A 24510-nucleotide genomic window follows, 5' to 3' on the forward strand; every position below is an offset into this window, starting at 1 on the left:
CAGCTGTGGGAGCAGCGCCCGGCTCTGCCCATCAACAGCGGGACCTCTCTGTTCTGAAATAGCTCCAGTCCTGGAGGTAAAATCAATTCAAATGTAGTTCAGTGCTGAGGTGGCCTTAGGGCTTAGATCAATTCAGAGAGCAAGTGTTGAGAGCTCAATGTGACTCGCTGGCTGCTGGGATCTAGCAGTGAGCGCCAAGCCTCATGAATCATCCCATGATACCCCGTGAGCTTCAAGGCAACCAAACCAATTGTCCCCACTTGCCTCAACCCACTGTTCACCATTACAAACCAGGCCAGAATTGAGCTTCATCACCCAGGGGCTCCCAAGCACCCAGCGCACAGCAGCTCTGTACAGCAGTGTGGGACACGGGCGCAGCCTGCACCTCCTCACCACGCAGCTGGGTGCTGCACTGCAGCGCTCCAGAGGGCACCAGGGACACGGGGCCAGGTGAGCAGAGGTGTCTGCCTCCACTGCAGGGAGGGCAGGAGACAAATTGAGGGAATTTGGTTCCAAAGAGCTGAAGCTTGGCTTCAATCAAGCCCTTCCCTGTTCTGATGCGAGGCGCGTGCTTACCATATGCTCAGAGGAATACAACCACAGAAAGGTGGTGCCCAGATCTCCCAACAGCTCATAGGGAGCAGTGGGAGAGGACACAGCCCCAGGAGCAGGGCCAGGGAGTGAGCCTGGCTGTGGAGCAAGGCACTGCTTGGCCACGGAGCACACAATAACTTGGCCGTGGAGCACAGCACAAAGCAACCACGGGAGCTCAGCTGCAGCACGAAACGGGTGGGCCTTTGTTTGCACCTAAATCGGAAGGAAATCAGTGGGCATACTGAAAAGAGCATTTGCCTTTATCCACCGAAGATGACAGTTTCTGTGAAATACTGGGACCAATATTTTTTAAAACTTCAGATACATCTGTCAGGTTGGGGAAATTTTGCCCAAAAGAGAAATGCTCAACATGCCATAAGGGAGCAACTATTTCTGCAGATTTCCCTTTGGCTCCAAACCTGCTGCTAGGATTTTTTGGGGAGGCAGTGCTCTGCTTGTTTGACAAAACTGACGGCTCTGAAACACATACTTATGGTTTCTTGATACGGAAAAGCAACAGAAGAAAGTAAAGACGAGCAGCATGGAACATTAGCAAAATTAAGATCACTGACAGATTTAGGGGAAAAGCAGAAGCAGAGAAATTGCTCAGGTACAGCAATTAGGAGACTCGGCAAAGAACAGCACGTGGTCACTGGGCTCACAAAAGAGAGAACTGACACCCTCAGAAAGACTGAGGGAACGAATCTGCAGAGGACACAGCACCTCCTGAAAGTCACTGCACCCATCTCTGTAGTATAATCAAGAGATTATAGTGCAAGCTTGTCCTGTCAATCTGTATCAGTTCTTTCTGAAATTGATGGCATGCTATTTAGAGCCACTGGAATAATGATGCCAAAGTGCTTAAAAACCTGGCAGACAACATATGAGGTCACAGGGTACAGGAAAATGTATAGGGAAAACTGTGTCAGATGGGACGCAGATAGAAAAAATCACTGAAGTTTTGAAACATAAAATTTCCCCTCCAGCAAAGGCCTGCGAGCAGAGACCAGGGCAGGTGAGAACTGCCCAAAAGGCCCCCAGCACTGTGGGCCAAGGAAAAGCCTTTATCCATGCCCTGCACCTGCAGCACTGCGTGACCTCGCAAAACACATCGTGTGTGCAGCAGCTCAGGCCTCCAACACTCGCAGTCTGTGCAGGGATCGTGGGCTCCAACATCCACCACAGGGACTCAGATGTCATCATTAAGCAACTGTCAGTCAATCAGATGTGAGACTGCTCATTACGCAGCTACAGCAGCTAAGGAAGGACCTACTGTGACAGGCCAGGGGGTTTGGAGGTGCTCCACTTCCCGCTGCTGGCCCAGAGCTCAGGCTGGGTGTCCTTCCACCCAATGGCATTTTGTGCAACTGGCAGCTGCAAATCTCCTCCCTAAGCCTGTAAAAATACAGTCAAATCTAACTGTATTCAGAAAAAAAGGAAAAGGGGGAGCAGAAGGAGAAAGGGAAGGGGAAAGGGAAGGAAAGAAACAACCAGAGCTGCTACCAGACAAACCTGTGGACCCAGATCCAATCAAGTGTGATTTCTTTATCGGTTTTCATTAGCCCTTTCCCATTCCACTGGATCAACAGTGTTCCAGGATTTGTTAAAAATAAACCTTTGCTGTCTCAGGGAGCGACTTGGCCAATTATTTTAATACTCTTGGGTACCAGTTATCCAGCTCTGCCTCTTTTAAATGCCTCACTTAAACTGTCACTTTCTAACCTTTTTCTTAGTTCCCACAGAAGTAGAAAATATCTCATTGTCACTGTGAGTGTGCATTTTTTTTGCTTCTTGGCAAATGGCAAACAGAAATAATTACTGAAAAGTCCTCTCTTTTTTGCACCGCCAATGAGAACCTTCGTCTTTTCTGTCAATTCCTGTCTTTGCCAAGAGTTGGGCCCAGTCCTGTGGCAGTCTTTTATTGGCTTCTAAATGCAAATCTCCTTCTGCACCTGGTTCCCGACCCAGGGAGATTTAATATTTTCATTAAAGCGCTTCCTCTGACGTCAGAAAGCACATCTGCACGCATGCACCACAAAAAACATACCCTCAGAGAGCAGGAATCATTGTGGGATAGGAACAAGCCACAGAAATGTGGTCTCACAGAAACGCAGCTCCGAAAACAGCACTGGAAAGGGCAGAGCCAGGAGCAGAGCCTGCAGCAAGGACTGGGCAATGCCCCAGGGCTGCTCCGGGCAGGGGAGCCCCGCCGCTCCCAACACAGCCACAGGCAGGCAGGTGCTGAGGGAAGCACCTCGTTATTTCCCATGTTAATTGGCCGTCTTGTCCACAGAGGTGGTGGATGCCCCTCAAGATCAGGCTGACGGGGCTGTGGGTGTCCCTGTCCACTGCAGGGGAGTCGGACCAGATGGCCTTCAAGTGTCCATTCCTGCTGTGATTCTATGATTCTTCTCTTTCTCACCGTCCCATGTAGCTTCACATTAATGAGCCCCACTGTTCAGGCTTGTCAGGATTGTATGAGCACAAAGCTTACTGAGTATTAGTTAACAAATAAAGCCTACAGCTTAAATCAAAGCTACTTTTTCTAATAACCCCCAACTTTGAATTTAAAGAGAAACTAGATTAGGGATTAATAGCATCACTGAAACACAGGGAAGCTGTACAGTGATTATTTTTGTGACCTTACCTCATCTCTGAGTTACAGTTTTGAACAGTTTCTGAATCTAATTATCACAGATCATTTTAATTAATCTGGGAATGGCTTACAGAACAGTGCTGAATCTTTTTGTCTTTTCCCAAAAGACAGATAAGGCATATTGTAGGATGGAAGAAAATAATAAAAAGAAAACAAAGCAGATTTCCTTTCAACCGGACAAATTCAAAAACATTTTATAACAAATATTGGAAAAAGGGAAAAAAAAAATTCTTAGCTTGCTTTCAGGGCTTCTGGCCCAGAGGAATTGTTCTAAAAAGTCGTTTCCCTTCTTTTCTGCATCTTAGTGCATAAAGAAGATACCATCAAATCTGCAGCATGAGATCAAGTAAATTTGCAGGTTTCAAGCTATCTCTTCTGCGCCAGATAATTTAATGGGTCTCTTGGTCTTAATGTTCTTAACTCAGCAATGTGTCTGAGCATTTTAGATAAGAGACAAAGCTTTGGCAAGAACTGCAGATTTTAATTGCTGTTTCAAAAATTGATCAGCCGTGCCTCTGCTGCGCGATTTCTGTTGGTCTCACAAAATGACCACTTAACAAACGGCCGCCTACAGCCCCCCAAACTCAAATCCATCAGCTTATCAAGGCAAGACTCATCCTGGCCACAGCCACCAGAAGCAACCAGCATGTGGGTCAGGAAAACATTTCCCACAGCTTCCTGCCTGCCCCCGTGGCCTTCCAACTCTATCTTCACTGCTTCCAGGGGCAACACAACGGGCGCCAGACTGAAGGTAAAAAGCAAACACCCTTGTTGTATCAGCTGTGAACAAAAACAAAAAGGTGGAATAGCAATGCAACTTGCAATTTGCCAGCTTGGAAAAATGCAAGCCTACAGCTACTCACAGTAAATACAGCCCTCATGTCATCCCTACAGCCCCTCATGTCATCCCTACAGCCCTCATGTCATCCCTACAGCCCTCATGTCATCCCTACAGCCCTCATGCCATCCCTACAGCCCTCATGCCATCCCTACAGCCCTCATGTCATCCCTACAGCCCTCATGTCATCCCTACAGCCCCTCATGTCATCCCTACAGCCCTCATGCCATCCCTACAGCCCTCATGCCATCCCTACAGCCTTCATGCCATCCCTACAGCCCTCATGTCATCCCTACAGCCCTCATGTCATCCCTACAGCCCTCATGTCATCCCTACAGCCCCTCATGCCATCCCTACAGCCCTCATGCCATCCCTACAGCCCTCATGCCATCCCTACAGCCTTCATGTCATCCCTACAGCCCTCATGTCATCCCTACAGCCCTCATGCCATCCCTACAGCCCTCATGCCATCCCTACAGCCCTCATGCCATCCCTACAGCCCTCATGTCATCCCTACAGCCCTCATGTCATCCCTACAGCCCCTCATGTCATCCCTACAGCCCTCATGTCATCCCTACAGCCCCTCATGTCATCCCTACAGCCCTCATGCCATCCCTACAGCCCTCATGCCATCCCTACAGCCTTCATGTCATCCCTACAGCTCTCATGTCATCCCTACAGCCCTCATGTCATCCCTACAGCCCTCATGCCATCCCTACAGCCCTCATGCCATCCCTACAGTCCTCATGTCATCCCTACAGCTCTCATGCCATCCCTACAGCCCTCATGTCATCCCTACAGCCCTCATGCCATCCCTACAGCCCCTCATGCCATCCCTACAGCCCTCATGTCATCCCTACAGCCCTCATGCCATCCCTACAGCCTTCATGTCATCCCTACAGCCCTCATGCCATCCCTACAGCCCTCATGTCATCCCTACAGCTCCTCGCAGGGAGCAGAAGGGCAGCCCTGAGCTCTGCTCTCTGTGGCAGCTGCAGGGCCCGAGGGAACACATGGAGCTGTCAGGGGAGGGCAGGTGGGGGTGAGGGCAGGGCTGTGCCCAGAGGCGGTGGCACAGCTCCCAGGGTAGCAGCACAGCCCTGCCTGCTGGAGCTCGGGGAGCGCTGGACGCCGCTCTGACATTGGCTTTGCTGCTGTGGGATCCTTGTGGGTTCCTTCCAACTCCAGAGCTCTTGTGGTCCTATGGTGACCTCAGCACACAGCTCCCGGTGGCCCTGGCACAGAGGCTGCCTGTAGCACCTGTCCCTCAAGAAAACCTTCCCAAATCTCTGATATTTTCATGGAAACAAACTGATGCAGTTCTCAAGCACCTCTGTAACACATCCCGCCTTACGCTGTTCTGTCATTAGCTGCAGAAATCCCAGCTGCTGCAGATGCCTGTGCCAATCAGTGACCACACCAGTGATTGTAATCTGGAGTCTGGGCTGTGTTCTAATCTTGCTTATTTTGCACTGAATACACAGAGGTATAATCTGTTTCTATCTTAATTAACATCGGGAACATTACACCGGTCTCTTTTCACAAAAGGAGAAAGAGAAGCATTATGCAGGAAAAGACTTGAAGAAACAGGAAACCTCAAACTTTTACAGAGGGTAAATTAGCATGACTTTACTGAAGCTAATTGAGTTATCCCTGAATTATGCACAGAAATCAAGGGAAGCACTTTGTTCTCCCTAGAAGGCTGCCTGTAAAAATGCACTGCTTTTTCTCTTTTTAAGGCTTTCTGCAAAATTACTCCCGGGGAAACCAAATGTCTCCAACTGCCAGGAGACCACCAGCATTGACAGCTCTGGTGGCACTGAAGGCAGCCATGCAGCCATGCAGCCATGCAGCCATGCAGCCATGCAGCAATGCAGCACTACTCCTTGGAGTGCTCAGGTGTGTGACACAGCAGCACACACCTGCTGCATGCACAACCAATCATCCTAGGGCAGCGTATTCAGAAAGTTGGCCTGAATCAAGGAAAAGCCATTGAACTTTAAACATTTGGAGCATGGCACTTTGTATTAAAAAAAAAAAAAATATAGCAGAAAAAAAATCATCAGAAGATTTCCAAGTTATTTCCTCATACACAGACTGCAGAGCTCACCTGGTTGAACCTTATCACAGAATCACAGAATGATAAAATCATAGAATCACAGAATTGCTCAGGTTGGAAAAGACCTTAAGGACCATCGAGTCCAACCCCAGCCCAACCATCCTACCCCAACTCTAACAGCCCACCCCTACATCACGGCCCTGAGCACCACATCCAAACGGTTTGTAAGCACATCCAGGGATGGTGACTCAACCACCTCCCTGGGCAGCCCATGGCAGTGCTTCACAGCCCTTTCTGCAAAGAAGTGTTTCCTGATATCCAACCTAAACCTCCCCTGCTGCAACTTGAGGCCATTTCCCCTCATCCTGTTCACCAGTGAGAAGAGACCAGCCCCGCTCTGCTGCAATCACCTTTCAGATATTGGAAGACAGCAGTCAGGTCTCCGCTCAGCCTCCTTTTCCCCAGCCCAAACAGCCCCAGTTCCTTCAGTCTCTCCCCATAGGCCACATTCTCCCAGCCCTTCACAGCCCTGTTGCCCTTCTTTGCACCTGCTCCAGCACCTCCATGTCCTTTCTGTGCTGAGGTGCCCAAAACTGAACCCGAAACTCGAGGTGAGGCCTCACCAGTGCTGAGTACAGGGCAGGAGTTCCCCAGTCCTGCTCACCACAGCATTCCTGACACAAGCCAGGATGCCACTGGCCTTCTTGGCCACCTGGGCTCACTGCTGGCTCATATTTAGCCAACTTTCCACCAAGGTCTCTTTCCGTCAGGCAGCTTTCCAGCCACTCCTCCCCAGGCCTGCAGGGTTGCCTGGGGTTGTTGTGACCAAAATGCAGGACCCAACACTTGGCCCTATTGAAACTCATACAGTTACCCTTGGCCCATCGATCCAGTCTATCCAGGGCCCTCTGCAGTGCCCTTCTCCCCTCAGGCAGATCAACACTCCCTCCCAACTTGGTGTCATCTGCAGACTTACTGATGGTGCACTCAATCCCCTCAAATCACAGAATCCCTACAGCATCGCAGAGTCCCACAACCACAGGGGTTGGAAAGGAATTCTGAAGATTACTCAGTTCAACCCCTCATTAAAACAGTTCCCCAGGGCAGGGTGCACACGAAAGTGGGGGCTGGGGGGGGAAGGGGGAAGTTGGATCTCTCCACAGAAGGAGACACCACCACTCAGTGCCAGGACCCTCACTGCACAGAGTTCTTTCTCATGGCCATACGGATCTGCCTGGCTCCAGTCTGTGCCTGGTGTCCCTTGTCCCAGCACTGGGCACCACACAGCCTGGCCCCATCCCCAACCCTGCCCTGCAGATATCCACCAGCGCCGCTCACATCCCCTCACCTTCTCTCCTCCACCTGCACAGCCCTGGGGCTCTCAGCCCGTCCCATAGGGAGGTGCTCCAGGTGTCCCTGCCATCTCCGCTCCCTCCTCCGGGCTCTCCCAGCAGTTCCCATCTGCCTGGTGCTGGGGAACCAAGAACCAGTTCAATTCTGTGAACTGGTTGCAGTGCTCCAGCTGCGGCCTCCTCAGTGCAGAGCAGAATGGAGAATGGGAAAAATTCCCTTGGTCTGCTGGCCCCGCTCTGAGCAATGCATCCCAGGGTACCAATGGCCTTCTTAGCCACCAGAGCACACTGCTGGCTCACGGTCACCCTGCTGACAAATAACACATCCTGGTTCTTCTCTGCAGAGCTCCTTCCAGCCTGTCCTGAAGGCACCTCCAGCCACCTCTTCCCACAAGGGCAGCAGTAAGACCCAGGCTCTCAGGCAGCACGGCCACAGCTTGTGCCTGTGCTCATCCAAGGACACCTGAAGGCTGCTCTGTCAGCAGAGCCCAGCCATGCCGCATGCAAGAGAGGAGGGCACTGCTCACCCCAGCCTCTCGCTGCAAGGTTCCACTGCACACAGCCACAGGGTGCTGTGGAGGCACTGCAGAAGCCTCACCGTGGAGCTGATGGGTGCACGTGGGTATGACAGCGTCCCTGAAACGGGGCACTGCACAGGTCCCCAGACTGCGGGCCAGAGAGCCACTGAGAGCATCAGTCACAGAAGAGACCTTGTAAAGGTAACAACCCTCAACCAACGTGAAGACACCCTCAGGAGAGGAGAGCTTCCACCCAGGGCAGCATGTAACATGCTGATGTTGTAACACGGTGATGGTGACCATTTCCGACCAGCACGTGCAGCGGCACAGACACAAACTGCATGTTGTGGCGGTGTGAAAGCATCGTTCCCCACAGCTACCCTGAATGTACTGCCATCGTTTGCCAGTGCTACAACTGCTACTGCTGATTGCTGTTTGCTCCTTTTACTGTACTAAAGAAAGCAACAGAAATGCAAAAGCAACACTGCTGGTCCATCCTTATCACTCCCACTGCACTGAAGGCTCTGAGATATGCAAATATTTTCTCATACTGAATTTTTTGCTGCAAAGAACTGAAGCTAACTGACTTTCTTGTAATAAAAAGCCTTTTCCTGAAAATCAAGTTTTATTTTAAAGAATCCAAAACTTTCTTGCTTTAATTTCCAGTTTTGCTATCAAAGTTCTCACTTTTCCATCTCTTTTTGTTCTTCTTTCTAATCTTCTTGTTTAAGCTTACAATTACAAATAAGAGAGAGAAAGATGGAGAAAAATTGAGTATTTTAGAGTTCCAGTACTGGGACACATTAGACCATGGCAGCACTTCAGTGCTCCCACGGCTGGAAATCATTTCCAACTTATTTTGCCACTCAGAAGTACTGGTTTTGTGAGCATGTAGCTACAGCTTTCCCAGAAACAGGGCTTTTATGTCTTTGGAAAGATAAATGACTTCTATATATCCCAGTTATGCTTTCCTGCCAGGATTGCACATTTTGCACATCAGAGACTTTTTGTGGTAACCAATGCAGCTGCACTGTTGTCCAGTTACCGGCCAGGTGCTGCAGTGTGGGAGGAAGATGAGCTCCTTCCTGGCCAGACCAACCCACGTCTGTGCCCTCCAGGCTGCCAGACTGAAGCACTCTGCAGGTCTGGGCGCTGCTTCATGGCTGCTCCCATCTGGACATCACTCATGTGCCAATTGCATGTTTCTGACCGCAAGCTCTGCAGAGCAGCACTTCTGTGTGCAACACGTGCCACAGTGGGACTCCGCTGTGTGAGTGTTCATATGCTGCTCTACATCAGCACATACATTTTGAGACTGCGAGTCTCCAAACCACGGACACAGCGCAGCCGCAGCCCAGCGCTGCACGTCTGTTGAAGGGCTCCATCCCTCCTCCTCTGCCACTCCACTGCACTGAGAGATTGAGTCTCCGAGCACAGAAACTTCCTGGTTTTTCTTCTCATCAGACAGAATGTGGGTGCTGCTTTTAAATGTCACCTCCCAGAGAGCTGACCGGCACTGGTGTGCAGCAGCAGGGGAAGCCACCCCCGGTCTCTCTCACTCCCACATCCAGCAGCCAGGCATAACTTCTCTGTACCACAGCTCTGCTGCACCGTGTCTGCTGCACACCACAGCTCTGCTGCACCATGCCTGTTCTGCATCACAGCATTTCTGCACTACTTCTGTTCTGCACCACATTTCCACTGCACCGTGGCTGCTCTGCACCGTGGCTGCTCTGCACCATGGTTCTGCTACATCATGCTCCACTGCACAACACTGCACCGTGGCCTCTCTGCATCACAACTCAGCTGCACCACAGCTCTCCTGCAGCACAGTTCCACTGCACCATGGCTGCACACAGATCTGATGCACCACAGCTGCACCATAACTCAGCTGCACCACGGCTGCTGTACACCACAGCCCCTCTGCACTGTGGCAACTCTTTGCACTCTGCTGCAACACCAGAGCAGCACCACAGGGGTTGTGAGGCCACAGCAACTGGAGGTGTGGGGATTTCATGGGGATACATAACAGCGCAACAGGCCACCACAAGCAGCCATGATGCTCCCAGTAGCAGCTCCCAGCAGCCTTGACCCACAGCAGCAGCTGTGCAACATGCCACATCCCTCAGCCCTGCGACCTGCTCAGCTCTGACAGTGCTAGTGGGGGAGTAGCACAGGTAGCAGCCCAGCAGTACCTTGCTGGTGGTGAGCCTGGAGACAGCAACAGCATCTCCAGCACTGCCCAGCCACGTTGGTACCATGCAGAAGCTGCTGGGAAAGCAGAAACAACAAATAAGATGGTTAGAAACAGTAGAGACAGCAGCTGCCAGGACATCTCACCCAGGTAAAGGAATGGAACCTCAGGACAGATGCCCTTAAGGCAAGAAAATACTCTTTTTAATCCAAAGACAGCAAATTCCTGCAATTCTGTGGTGCAACCACTGCCCCTGCCCTCACCCCCTCTGCAGACTCCATCCTCACCACGGCCTTCTCTGGGATCCAGGCCACAGCTGAGTGCTGATGGCAGTGCTTGTGAGCAGGCAGCCACACCACTGCATGACTGGCTGCATCCTCTCCATGGCACAGCAGTGGCCAGGGGAGCTCAGCGATGTGCTGAAGATATGGGAGCCAGTACACAGCACAGCACAGCCCCATCTGACAGATATCATCTGAAGATGACAACGTACAGGAAATGGGTTTCACACAGTGCAGGGCAGTGGAGCCACAGCATGAGACAGCCCACAGCACCAGGAAGGAACATAGCAATGCTTCACTCTATTCTACCCATTTAAATTAAAGAAATGTGCTGCTTTGCTGTTTGAATTCAGTTAAACTCTCATTTACATATGCACAGCAAACAAACAAACAAACAAATCCCAAAAGCACTGAGCACCATCTCCTCGTGATTCCACGTCAGCCTTCTACTCAATCTCTGAATGAGATCTGACCATCCTTATTGCAGCTTTTCAGTGTAAAGAGCTGTCTTGATGCGCAATTTCCTTCCAACGTTTGACACTCTCAGCACATGCACCCACCACAGCACAGCTGGAAATATATTGGAAAAGGCCTTTTGCATAGCAAAGCAATTCCATTTGGAAGCCTGGTGTCCCTCAGTAGCCGAATCTAACGAAACAGCACAGGCAGAAGGGCTCAGCCATCAGCTCTGTCCTCGGTGATAACAGGCGGAATCCACCGATATAGTCTGAAAAATTGGCACTGCATGGGACACGAGCAGAGCCTGCCAGAACCATGACCTGACCACAGCATCAGGTGGGAAAGGCAGCACTGTGCGCACGCTGAGCTGCACACTGAGCACCCACAATTTGTGCTCACTGCCTGCAGGCAGCACTGCTCTGCCTGACTGCTCCTCTGCCCCGTCTGGCACAGCACTGCTCCTCCCTGCTCTCAGCCTGCAGATAGATCAAACCACAGGATCACAGACAGTGGCCAAGCCTCTGCTGCCCCATGGCAGGATGTCCCCACGCAGCCCATGGGACGGGGCGAAGCACTGCTCAGAGCAGGACGAGGCACAGAGCGCCTGGACACCAGGCACAGGCAGCTCCACAGCTGGGTCTGCTGGGAGCTGCTGCTCTGGCACTGCAGAGACAAAGCCAACACTACAGAGATGATAAAGCCAACTTCAAATCACGCTGGTTCTGTAGGCAGGTTGTAGTTTCCATTCCTGTCCTCATTTGTGGAGGAACTGATTTTCCTTCCACTGTTTTCTTCCCCTTCATTAATTTGTAAAAGGTATCCTCCTTCCCCTCCGTCCTTCCAACTGCCATTAACTCATTCATGTGCCATTATCTTTTCCATGCAAGTGCTGGCTGGTAATTGGGAGCACTGCAGAGACCATTGCTCCAGGATGCCCAAAGGTGTTGTATTTGCAATTAATTTCCTGATGGAACAGCATCCGTTCATCAATACGGAGTGACATTTGGCAGTATTTAGATACCATCTCACTGCACTGTGGTTGTACCATATTAACGTACTAAGTACTTTATGGGAATGAATGTCATGCCAAAGTTACAGCCTTAGAGGGAAGCAACAGGGCACAGGTAAATAGAAAATAAGACATTGCAGCATGACAATAAAATAAAAAGTGTTTAGAGAGCTGAGCACTGCCAGCCTGTGACAGCTCACACCAAACATCAGGGAAGAGCTGCTCGGCTGTGACTGACCTCAGAGATCCCAAGCTTCCACTTTGGCCCTCCAAGAAAACGGGCTCAATCTTACAATTTTGGGAAGGATTTGTAGAAGCTGCTGGAGCTTCTGTGAGAGCAGCGGTGCAGGGGGAGGTGTGCAACTTTTCAAGCACTGCAAGAGCACACGAATACAGCAGGAACACCAGACTGTGTGAGTAGGGGCTGAGCACCCAGGGCCCTGCACCAGACAAGGCTGGAAAGGCAGCCCCCAGCAGGTTGGGGCTGCATGGGCTCTCACTGCTCCTGCAGCCTCGTCGCATGGGAACAGCATTGGAAGAATGGCACTGGAAGGATGGCACTGTGAGCATGGAAGGACAGCACTGGAAGGGTCATGGAATGGAGTCACAGAATGGTTTGGGTGGAACAGACCCTTATGATCACCCAATTCCAGCCCCTGCTGCAGGCAGTGGCACCTCCTGTAGCCCAGGTTGCTCACAGCCCCATCCAGCCTGGCCTTGAGCGCTTCCAGGGAGGCATGCTATAACCTCGCTGTGCAACCTGTTCCAGTGTCTCTTCACCCTCACAGTAAAGAATTTCTTCCTAACATCTAGTCTAAATCTGCCCTCTTCCAGTTTAAAACCATTTCCCCTCATCCTGTCACTACCTGCCCTTATCAAAAGCCCCTCCCCAGCTTTCCTGTAGGCTCCTTCAGATCCTGGAAGGATGGCATTGGAAGGATGGTGTAAGGACAGTGTCGCACAGTGTTGGAAGGATGGAGTTGGAAGGACAGTACTGGAGAGACAGTGTTGGAGGGATGGTGTTGAAATGATGGCACTGGGAGGACTCTCTGCTGATGAAAAAGTTGGGAAACCTGTACCCTAACCCTTTGTCTTTGAAGCCTGGTTGCCATGGTTACTACACAAAGGCCTTGCAGCAGCTGGAAAATCAGCATTCATCTCTCCTTTCACCCAAAAAAGTGCATGCTTCTTCCCTGTGGCAGGTTTTTCCTACAGGATTTTATGATATAGTACTCCACAAAGTGCCCAGACAGAGACGCACACTGCTCCCAGCTCAGAAATCCCCGTGCTGGGCTTTGGTGTCCCAGCATCAATGCCAGACCCAGCTCAGCAGTGGGCACCTTTTGCACTGCTGACCCTGGCAGGGGAATGGTTCACTGCCAGGCTCCCATTTATTTTACCTTGTGTGCCTCCCGTGCTGCAAGGCCCTCTGCTCAGACACCCAGCAGGCTGGGCTCTTCCTTCTGACAGACAGTAACCCCATGGCAAGTGCAGCTGAGAAAGTAAGTGCCACAGGACACAGGGGTGGCTTATGTGCCATTCCTCAGTCCTCAAAGTTGACTCTTCTGTGCTGTCAGATGCTTCCATGAGGCCAGCATGGACAGGCTACACAAGTTCATTTTATGTCTGCATTTGCACTCAGGTGCGTATATACACCCTACATTTGCAGTTAACACATAACAAAGTAGTCATTGCCTGATCTGTGCTGCGAATTACCATAATTACCATTTTGTCATGGAATCGCATGGGAAAAAAAACAAACAAAACCAACCAAACAACAGAGTACGTTTTTGGACAGTGAAATGTCCCGGTCCTTCTGGACAGTTCTGGCAGTGCAGAAACACCTTCTGCACCCTCCTGGCCTCAGCCACACACTCGTGTTGGGCTGACCATGCTGCACGGCATGGCCCCCACTCAGTTTGGTCAGGCTGCCTTCTGAGCGTTACCCAGCTGAAACCACATCACAAAGGAATGCCAGTAAAAATCTGCACACATTTGCCATTCTAACCACCGCTCAGCAGCAGCCTCCAGAGCTACTCACACGGAGCGTGGGTTTGTCCCTCCAGCTGTGGACCTGCTGGGCACCCCGCTGCCTCCGCGCTGACCCACGAGGGCACTGAGCGAGCGGCTGCAGGCAAAGGAGACGAAGCCGCCCGGGGCCAGGCTGGAGCTCTACCTGTGCTCACCCCGTGACAAGGGCACTGCAGCGCCCTGCAGGGGCACCTGTCCCAGCCTTCCTCCAACAGGCTTTTGCGAGGCACAGTTATTTCCCTTCAGCTTTTGTCATTTTGGTCCAGAAGCCAGAAAGCAGACTGTCGCTGAGCTGGAAAGCAGAGCTCAAGACTGTGACCTGGCTGGCATCCACATCTTGACATCGGCAGGTCAGCCTTTCACTAATTGAATTATACCTCCATTACTTAATAAACAAAGAGTACTCTCCACATTATAACGATGTAATCCTTTAATTGGTTTATGAGCACCAAGTCCCACGGGGAGTGTCACAAATCCATCAGGATGCCTTGAGCACTGCGTTTCTGAGCTACAGAGATAAGAAGTGTCACAGCATCTCCCAGCCTGGGCTAAGCCTGCACGTGAGCAAGCCAGCACCTGCACCACAGCAGCCAGCTCCAGCAGCACCCAGTTCCACCCAGACAACCCTCTGCTGCAGGGCTGGGCACCATGGGCACCCAGAGCTGCTCCCAGGAGTGGCTGTGGGGCAGCATACAGCCACGCTCTCAATGTGCTCCAGTCTCTGCCCCCGTCCTGTCCATCAAGCCCTACCAACGCTGGCCCAGCGCAATCCCACAGACGCACACAGCTATGGACATCACATCCCCACCCACTCAGTGTGTCACCTGAAATGCCCTCCTGTTGCCCCCTGCCACTCACCAGCATAAACACAAGCCAACATGAGTCAGGGAGATGAGCGTGCTTTGCCAAGGCAGCGGCATCTTGTCTCAGGGACGCCACTCTCGAAGCACACTGGACAGCCTCCCTCCTGGCGCCCCGCTCATACAATTCTAAGGTCAGAATCAGCCCTCCAATGCAAAAAACTCTACTTTCACACCTTCATACCCAGCACTTCTTACAATCCCTGCACCTCAACAGAAGCTGAAGAGGATGAACTGCAGGCTGCTGTTCCCATGGCTGATACAGCATTCAAGGGGAAGCGGTCCAACACAGAATGCACCGCTGCCCTAGAGACAGTTTGGGCTGGATTCTGCATCCAGCAGCAAAGGAGAAGCACAGCATCCCCCCAGAGCCCGATTCTTCTGATTTATGCAGTAACTGTAATGCCTGCACCCTTTGCTCTCCTCAGCTCCCTTCACGTTCTCAGTGTAAGTCAGGAAAGCTTTAGTGACCGTCAGGAAACCATCTGGGGATCCGATTTCACCTGCAGCCTGAATCTCAGTCAGCAATGAGGGTGCCTGCATTCCAAGAACCTCTCTTTCTGACTGCCAGAATTTTACTCCTAATTATTGTCATCTCCTTTTGTTGCTATTTTAGCTTTCCAGTGCACACCAAATGCAGTACACAGGCTTTTTGAACGCTTCTTAGACTAAATTAAGCATGTTGAGCTGAGCTGCCTGTGTCCTCCCATGGAAGACAACAGCAGGACGGATGTGAACGGCACAAGGCTGCAGCACTCAAACAGAGCCAACGACAATCACGTGGCTCATCAGTGTAAGTAATCAAAGGACGTTTTCCTAAGCAGTTTGTCTTTTACTCATTTTCATGTATTTCACAGGGCTACCCTAGGAACATTTGTTTAGAAACTGCTTTTCTAATCTCCCACAGAAATTCATCCAGCTGCCATTTGTATCGAGCAGACAGCTGTGACGACTCATCTTGATCTACTCTGCCTTTTTCCACGGTATATATCATGTTTCCTTTCTATAAGCAAGGAAGGACATGGGGGTTGCTTCTACACACAGAAGGTGTTTGCTTGAAGACTGCTTCTTAAATAAAACAAGTCAGGAGCAGAGTGCCTGACCCAGGGCACCAATGGGCAACAATGAATACAACAGAAACGTGAGCCTTGAGGGAAGCAGCCTCCCATTTCAACAACTGCATCAAAGTATGCACAGGTCAGGCCATCCCAACACAAAAGCAAACTGAAGTGCGCTCTGCTTGTTTACTTATTGTCAGCAATCCAAGCCCTGCATGAGGTCACACGGACTAAAAGGACGAACGCCTTGTAGCACAACTCCTGCACTCACCGTGGTGCCCTGGGTGGTGCTGCGAGCAGAGGAGGGCTCTACGGCCCATATCAGCAGGGGAGCAGGGAGGAGTTCTGCAGGTGATCCCAGTATCCACCATGTGACATCCACAGGAGGGGTCTCTGGTGCCTCGGAAAGCAAGCAGTCAGCACTGCCCCTTTCTTCCCATGCACTGGGACTGAGACCAGAGCGAGCACAGCCACAATGCAGGGCTGAGCCCACGGCCCCAGGTCACACCTGTGCCACCAGGGGCAGGCGGCACATGTTTGTCTTGCACACATCCCTCACTATAACTGTATCCTCACAACACCAGGAATTGCTCCTCCATATTCTATGCTAATGGCCAACATTCATTTAATAAAACCACCACTTGAAGAAATGAACACTCTTCTTAAGGTGGCAGCCTCTGCAGAGATGTATATGACTGTAAATCACCCCACACCGCATGGCACTGTGATTTATTCTTAAAGACCAATATTTCACAGCATGCACAACTTTTGTACTGTTTCTAGGAGATTCTCCATGCAGAACAGGTTCGGGAAAGTCTTTGCTGCTACCCAGGGCAGATGCCAAATCCACACCGCACTCCAGCAGAGCACCAGGCTTGCTGCCACAAAGCAGTCGTGTAGGGGATGCTGCACCTCCAGTACAGTTAAGCATGACCCCACGTGCCTGTAGCAACAAGGCTAACAGCAGCCAGTGGGGCCAGGGCCAGACAACCCCCCAGGCATTTGCTTTCTCTAGTCCTTCCAACAGTCCCAACTACCCCAGCTGTATTATGCATGAGCACCAGTCTGCAAAACAGATGACGCTGCTGACGCACTGCACCTCAGTGAAGGGTGCAACAGGACAAGAAACCGTGCTCAGCTCTGACACCAGCATAATCCAGCTTAGTTCCAGTGGAAGCACTTTTTATTTTTTGTTGGAGCTGGAACATGAGAATTACACATCAGAGCGCTAAAGATTTCTGAAAATGTAATAAATAAATAATATAAAATAATAAAAGACTCCATTCTGCCACAAGAACTGCTCTGAAACTTTTAATTGCAAAAACAGTTGGGGGAGCTGGACTGAACAGCCACGTACAGTGAGCTACTGATGGCTGCTCCCTGCAGGAAGGGTGGCAGCAGGGGCACAGCAGCTACTTGTTGCCACACGCACGCATATCTGTATTTTCAACAAACGATGAGCTGAAACATCTTCCTTCTATCCGTAACTTCAACAAACCTCTGTCTGGAACAATCAAAGTCACACTTCAGGGGAATAACCATATCCCCATGGGCACTTCCACTAGACCATAATGGGAGGGTTTCTTGCTGCTTGCAGCCATAGAGATACAAAGATGGGGAAGCATAAGTGAGGCATCTGTGATGTTCACCAGAAGTTAGAGTGAGGGCTTCATGCAAGAAAATAAGCAATAGCTGAAAAGAAGGCTATACCCCAGAACAGGCTGCCAAATTGCAACGACTGCCACATGACTGCTTGGTGACACAGTCACATTTGTTTGGAGCAGCTCAAACCATCACTGCCACAGCCAGGACATCGAATGATGAGGAGCCCAAAGAGCCCTTTACATGACTGTGAGTCTACTCCCTTCCCAAAGTTTATCCCACAAGCAGAATCACAGAATCACACAATAGCTTGGGTTCAGAGGCACCTTAAAGCCCATCTAGTTCCAACCCCCTCTGTGAGCAGAGACATCTCCCACTGGATCAGGCTGCCCAAGACCCCATCCAGACTGGCCTTGAGCACCTCCAGAGATGGGGCACTCACAGCTTCTCTGGTTAGCCTGTGCCAGGACCCAACTGCACTCTGAGGAGAATTGCAGAACTGCAGAGTAAATAATGTCCCCTTATTGCCTAACCCAAATCTAGTCACTTTAAACAATGCAAAACTGCTACCCTTTGTCCTACCACTACATCTCCTAATAGAGTCCCTCTCTAACTTTCTCGTAGACCGCCTTTAAATACTGGAATGCCACAGTGAGGTCTTCCTGGAGCCTCCCCTTCTCCAGGCTGAACACCCCCTGCTCCGTCATCTGTCTTCTTAGAAGAGGTGCTCCAGACCTGAGCATCCCCATGGCCTTCCCTGGACCCGCTCTCACAGGACACGCACAGAGCCAAGGCGCAGTGGTGAGTCACGGAGTCGCAGCATGACACTGGTGTGCACAGAAACCTTCCCAGGAACCACTCCACAACCCATTGGATCTGCATGCTGCAGCCCCCAGCTGCACTGTGAGGAAATGATCCGCGCACCACACACCCAGCCCTGCCACAAAAGGTCCCTGACCTGAGCAATGCCGGGTGTTATCAATAAATCCCACGTCTGAACCTTAGGGCCAGCAGCACTGACACCTTTCTGGGTTTCCTATCTATCCGACTTTTTCTACCACGCTGTTGTTTACTTGAAGGTCTTCTCCTCACTGCTGTACTGCTGCTGGTCAGCCTTCCTCCTGCAGCAGATACTGAGCTGTTGCATCTCTTGCCACCGTCTCTCTCCTCTCTGTGTCCCTCAGACAGGCACAGGGACTATGCAGAAAGAGGAATTATAAACTCAGGCAATACCAGATACGTGGCAACATAACAATGCTTTGGCAATGAAAACAGTTTTAGCTGTCTCTATTATAAGACAAACAAACAAAAAAACCCAAAAAATAGTTCAATGTGATCTTGATAGAGAAACTTGAGCAACAAAAAAAAAACTTCAAGGGAAAAAAAAGGCACTCAACTGTTAATTAGCTAATTGTGTGCTCTCATGGAAATGATTTGCTGAGTTCTTGTTGAGAAACTTAGCTGGAAGAGCAAGCTCAGAAATAAAGCAACAGACACAAGTTTTGCAGCACTGGGAACCAGCTACAGCATTCAGAGTTTGCTGGCCCCGTGCTATGCAATTAAAAAGGCCTTCACTGAGGTTTCCATTAGCCACTGAATTAGCCATGTGACAAATCATCTTTTGCATTATTCAGCCTGCTCAGGACAGACATTATCTGTAGAGTGATTTAACCCACAAGAACACGAGAGCTGCTACACCGGCTCGGGCCAGCAGAACAGCACCAGCCCCAAGCACAGTCAGCAAGCAAGGGAGGCACGGTGGAGCAGAGCCCTGCAGCCAGTGCTGCCATCCTCCTTCGCACCAGGCACTGCCTCGATGTGCACTCAGACAGGGACCTTCCCCCAGGTCTTACTCCCTGTAGGCACCACAGACTTCATTACACCCTTCTAAATGACAGGATGATTTGGCAGCTAAGACAGCTGTCACTGAAATCTGTGCCTCTGATCCACAGCAGGGCACTGGGCTCCTCTGGCTAACATAGTCTGGATCTCAGAATGTCCACCTATAACTGCAGTAAGGCCACGGCACAGGCTGTCCAGAGAAGCTGTGGATGCCCCACGCCTGGAGGTGTCCAAGGATGGTCTGGATGGGGCTCTGGGCAGCCTGGTCTACTGAGAGATGTTCCTGTTAGAACTGGATGATGATTAGGAGCCCTTCCAACCCAAACCATCCTATGATTCATGATTCACAAGCCTGTCCCTGGGCATCAGGGGACCAAACACCAGACTTGAAACCTCGTCTGAAAATCGTGCATTTAACTTCTCCATGGCCCACTTCAACATCCTATAGATACCAATTGCTCTCAATTCCCCTACAGCTTTTCTTAGTCCCCCAAGAACCACAAGCAAAAGATGCCACAGAAAATTACCGTTATTACTTTTTCCTCACAGGCTAAAGGCCAGTTGGACAGCCACTGCCATTGTCACTGCAACCCACGGAGGGGATCCTGTTTCTTTTCTGGGAGCACATCAAAGGCGTCCAACCATCTTCAGGAGCCCTACTGGAACCAGAGAAATGCATACGTGGACACAGAATCACCAGTGCAACCACTTATGCAGCAGTTAACTGGGAATATTTGCAACAGCCTGGAACTGGGGCATCATCTTTTACCCCGGGTCTTTAATGCCAGTTCCAAAACTCCACCTGGACAGCAGTTACTGCGCCCCACAGCACGCGGTGAGATCAGCCCCTCCAGCAGCCGTTACTTCCTGGCGCTTCCTTTGGGGCAGCACGCAGCACAGCTCCCAAACGCCCAGACCTCAGGAGCTGACAGATCAGCAAACCTGGGCAGGAGAATCCCGCGCTCCTGTCCTGCCGCTGTGCACCAGGGGTGGCGCCGGCAGGAGCAGCGCTGAGGAGCACGGCCTGGCTGCCTGCACCTCTGCACGGCTGCAACAGACAAGAAGGGGCTTCTTCCAGGGCTTGTTTCCAGAATGATGTCTCAAACTTTGGAGTACCAGAAGGTACACCTGATTAATCAGAAGCCAATCTTCCCATTTCACTGCAAGGTACACAATTATTTTATATGTATTTATGGAGGGAATGGCTCACTTTTAAGCAACAAAAGCCAGTAGCGGTTTGGATTTGGCCTTAGAGGCCTGAGCATGTCTCCAGTACTGCTGCGGTTCAGCCGTGTTTCTTTTCGCTCTCCATCTGCACCAACAACATGCTTTTACTTCCAAAGCATTACAGGTAACTACTTCAAGAACAATTTTTATTTTGAACACACACACATCTCTTAGCATAAAACTCATCAAATAGTGTCAGCAAGCACATTTTAATAGCATAATGTTGGAAAGTAATTTTACTACTAGCTAAGAGTCTGGAGTCTGCAGAGGATATATTTAGATGCATATAAATAGACAACAGTCAGTGATGTCTGGTCAAAGGAGTACAGATCTTTCCTAATGCATGGAATTTGCCTGGCCCCAAACGCTGCAACAGCACTTAGACAAGCCTTTTCTACTTGGCTCAAATTCTGCCAGGCCTGTTAATAACAAAGCTATTAGCATGATTTTCTGGATGGGTTGCTTGCTCAGAGAATACTCAAAGATTGTTCTATTAAACTAGACCCGTTAGCACATCTGAAAGCATAGGAAATATTGATCAACAATGGAAAGCCATTAGCTCTCCAGCACTTGACATATCCCCATGTGCCCCAACAGATGGACAAGCTCTCCAGGTACCTTCGGGCGTCCATCTCCTCTCTGCTTGCAGGCACCTTTGCTCGCCAAGACCACGCCAATGGGAACACCAGCCCTATCTTTTCAACTTTCTTGGGAAAAAAATGTTCCTCCACTGCAGTGGGAGCAGCTCACAGGTTTGTCCGGGGAAGCTCTGTTCCCTTCTTTCTGTGCTGTTCGGACACATTTCTTTTTGGGTTCCCACCTCTTTTGCCCCAAATACCTCATCATTCTCATTCTTGGGCTGGACAGACAACACCTTATCCTCCTTCCTCTGCCTTACAGCCAATGCCTACCACAGTTCATGACAATATAGCCGAATAGAAGCCTCTTCAGACAAAAGAGTTGCACAAACAATTCAAAGCCAACACGTAGGAAACCATCTGAGTAACACTGCACCTCCCTGAGCAAAAACAGAAGACGAGATCGGTGAGCCCAAGGAGTCCATTCCTGGACTCATGTAGGTTTTAGTAAGCCACGAAACTGGTAGACCAGCTCAGCTTCAAACTCATGCTAGATGCCTCAAATAGCCAGGATTTATTTCCACTGACTGCACTGCCATGATAAAACTGGTAAGTGCTCTTTCTGACAAAAAAGCAAGTTAATATGCCATGGGAAGCTTCTTAGTAAGGTTTGTGACTGGAGGCCTAGCTGGCAAGCTCGGGTGTGCATTTTGATACAGTCTTAATGCATTTATTATGCATTTAAACAAATGCATAATCCCTTGAGTACAGTTTATATTTAGAAATGTAGATCTGAAAGGTGTTCGGGCACTGAGAGCATTCAGTTTCTGCTATGGTTCTTCCTGCAAAACTGAACCTGACTCCCAGACCTACAGAGAGGAATCGCTGCTCCATGTTTTGGAGCACAGCAGCTCTGCCCCACCGAGACAGATTTCAGCAGCACCACGCAGCAGTGGGCTGACACCAAGGGGAGACCCACACACAGCCCACAGCCCCAGAGATGACTCCAAGCTAATGGAAGCAGGCAGAGGCCCTACCACACCACAAGGCACAATGGCCCCAGCAGCCCGGGGCACTGCGCTCCAGGATGGCTGCAGCCAGGATCTGTGCTGCCAGAACCAGCCCAGCCCTCCCAAGGCAGCAGCAGCCCTCAGACATACAGCTATCCCCAAAAGGCTCCAGTGGCCCAGGCAGGATCCAACCATCCCACTGCTTTGTTGTCCGGCGACCTTCACTTGAGAAGGACTGGATGTGCAACATTCAGCCAAGGATTCTCAAAAGGAATGAGCGGACACCACCTTACTCTGGGGAATGTAAATGTGGATGGGAAAGATCAGTAACCAACAGCACGATGAGCAAGGCATACGTGTCCTGGGCTGCCCAGTTCCATGGGAGTCAGCCAGCGAGCAGTCAGGGACAGCTCCAGCCAGAGGCTCCCGGCTTTCCCCTCCTCGGTTTGGGGGCTGGTCAGCTGATGTTCACACCTGCAGCTAAAGCCAACACACCCTCCTGTTCCAGATGCTCAATGCAATGAAAAGTGCCTTCCCATGACAGACCAGGCTAGAGAGAGAAGACAACGGCGCAGGAGAGGAAATACTGCTGCCCTGTATCGCAGAAGAAAATGACAGAGGGCAGTGGCAGTGGGCTGCAGACGCTGTGCCGATGCCAAGCCAGCGCCTGGCAAGGAGCAACACCAGAAGGGGCTCTGTGACAGCTTCTCGCCCGCCTCTGCCGGTGCTCCCCAGATGTGGCAGCACAGAACCGCTCCTCCGTGCAGCTGCCCTCCATGGCCCCTTCCTCAGCCGCGGCTGATCCCCGCAGTCGGGAGGTTTGTTTGTTCCCCACATCAACATGGCTGCAAGGTTTCTGCTGGCTCCTCAACAACTGCCGTGCTGTCTCCCCTAACGGGAGCCATCCACCAGAAAAAAAATAAGGCTGATCGCGTCCTACATTTGCTTTCCCGCAGACTAGGAGCGCTCACTACACACGAGAAGGAGGGGAGGGGAAGGGACGGCACTGAATACAAATCCCGGGATCCCGGGGACAAGCGGCAGCCTCCCAGGGAAGAGGCGCAACGAGAGAGGCGCGTGCCGGGGCGAGGGCAGCAGGACGGCGCGGCGGACGAGAGCCTCCCGCGGCGAGGGCAGGCGGGAGGAGGGAGCCGGGATCCGCAGCTCTCTGCGCCCAGTCCCTTCCCTGCGGAGGAGCTCAGCCCCCCCGGCAGCCGGAGGAGCCGAGCCAGGCCCCACGGGGAGCGCCCGGGAGGGCTGCGGGCACGGCCCCGGCAGCACAGGGCTCGGGCTACACCGCGCAGCCCCGGCCCGGCCCGGCGGTGCCGGCGCTCCCCAGGCGGCGGCAGCACCGCGCCGCGGCGCGGAGGGGGCGGCGGCCGCCGCGGCATCCGCGGCCCTGCAGCACCCCCAGCCGCGGGCGGCCGCCGGCGCCGTCCCGCGGGCAGCGATGGGAGCGCGGCCCGGCCCGGCCCGGCTCGGGGCGCCCACCCCGCCCGCGCCCCGCGCGGCCCCGCGGTCGCCGTCGCCCTCCCGGGAGGGGCGTCCCAGGCGCCGGCGGCGGCCCCGTCCCGACGCGGGGCGAACCCCGCACGGAGCCGGGCGGGACCCCGCCGCTGCCGCCCTCCCGCGCCCCTTCCCCCATGAATAAGTAACGGTGGCTGCAATGCGGCGGGAGCCGGGCACGGCCGCCGGCTCCGCGATTACCTGGTGCCTCTCGGGGAAAGACGGCGTCCGGAGCGCTTCCCCTGCGGCGGCGGCCGCGGCCGGGCTCCGGCGGGGCTTCAGACTCTCGCGGCAGGCAGGCTGGCCGCCTCTCTGCCCTGTGCCATCGCTCAGCAGCCGCATCCTAGAGCGGCTCCGCGGCGGCGGCTGCCGGCGGCCGGGGCGGGCAGGGCAGCCCGCGCGGACGGCCCCATGGAGCGCGGCGGCTGGGCTCCGGCTCCGGCGCGGGCAGCGGCAGCGCACATGCACACACGCACACACCGCGCCGGGCGGGCGGGAGGCGGGGGGACGGCGCGGGCGCGGGGCACGCAGCGGCGCAGCCCTCCGAGCCCGCTCGCATCGCCCCGCCGCGGGCAGCCCGCGCCGCTCCGCTCCGCGCCCGCCGACCTCGCGGTGGAGCCGAGCCAGGCGAATCCTCGCCGAGCGATGCCTCTCCGCGCCTCGCTGCGGAACGCCGCGCGCCGGGGCGGGGGGCGCGGAGCCTCCCCGGGGGGCAGCTACGGCGCGGCGGCCGCGCGGCGCGCAGGGGCAACGGGCGGCAGGGCCATGCGGCTCCGCGCCGCTCCGCGCCGGGCGCGCTCAGGCGGAGCAGCCGCGGCGCCGCGCGATGCGGTGGG

The 24510-nt window shown here is 52.6% G+C and overlaps 1 protein-coding gene across 4 annotated transcripts in view; it reads right to left on the reverse strand.

The window, feature by feature from the left end:
* The window catches only part of LRFN5 (leucine rich repeat and fibronectin type III domain containing 5), a 47312-nt gene extending 23261 nt beyond the window's left edge, over nt 1-24051 (reverse strand). For all 4 annotated transcript variants that reach the window (XR_008209707.1, XR_008209708.1, XM_052696571.1 and 1 more), the window contains exon 1: nt 23876-24051. The gene's annotated coding sequence lies outside the window, so the exon portion shown is untranslated. The remainder of the gene's footprint in view (nt 1-23875) is intronic.
* Nucleotides 24052-24510: the final 459 nt, after the last annotated feature.

The sequence above is a fragment of the Tympanuchus pallidicinctus genome, unplaced genomic scaffold, assembly GCF_026119805.1.
Source record: "Tympanuchus pallidicinctus isolate F22 unplaced genomic scaffold, pur_lepc_1.0 scaffold3, whole genome shotgun sequence".
In the NCBI taxonomy this organism is placed as follows: domain Eukaryota; kingdom Metazoa; phylum Chordata; class Aves; order Galliformes; family Phasianidae; genus Tympanuchus; species Tympanuchus pallidicinctus.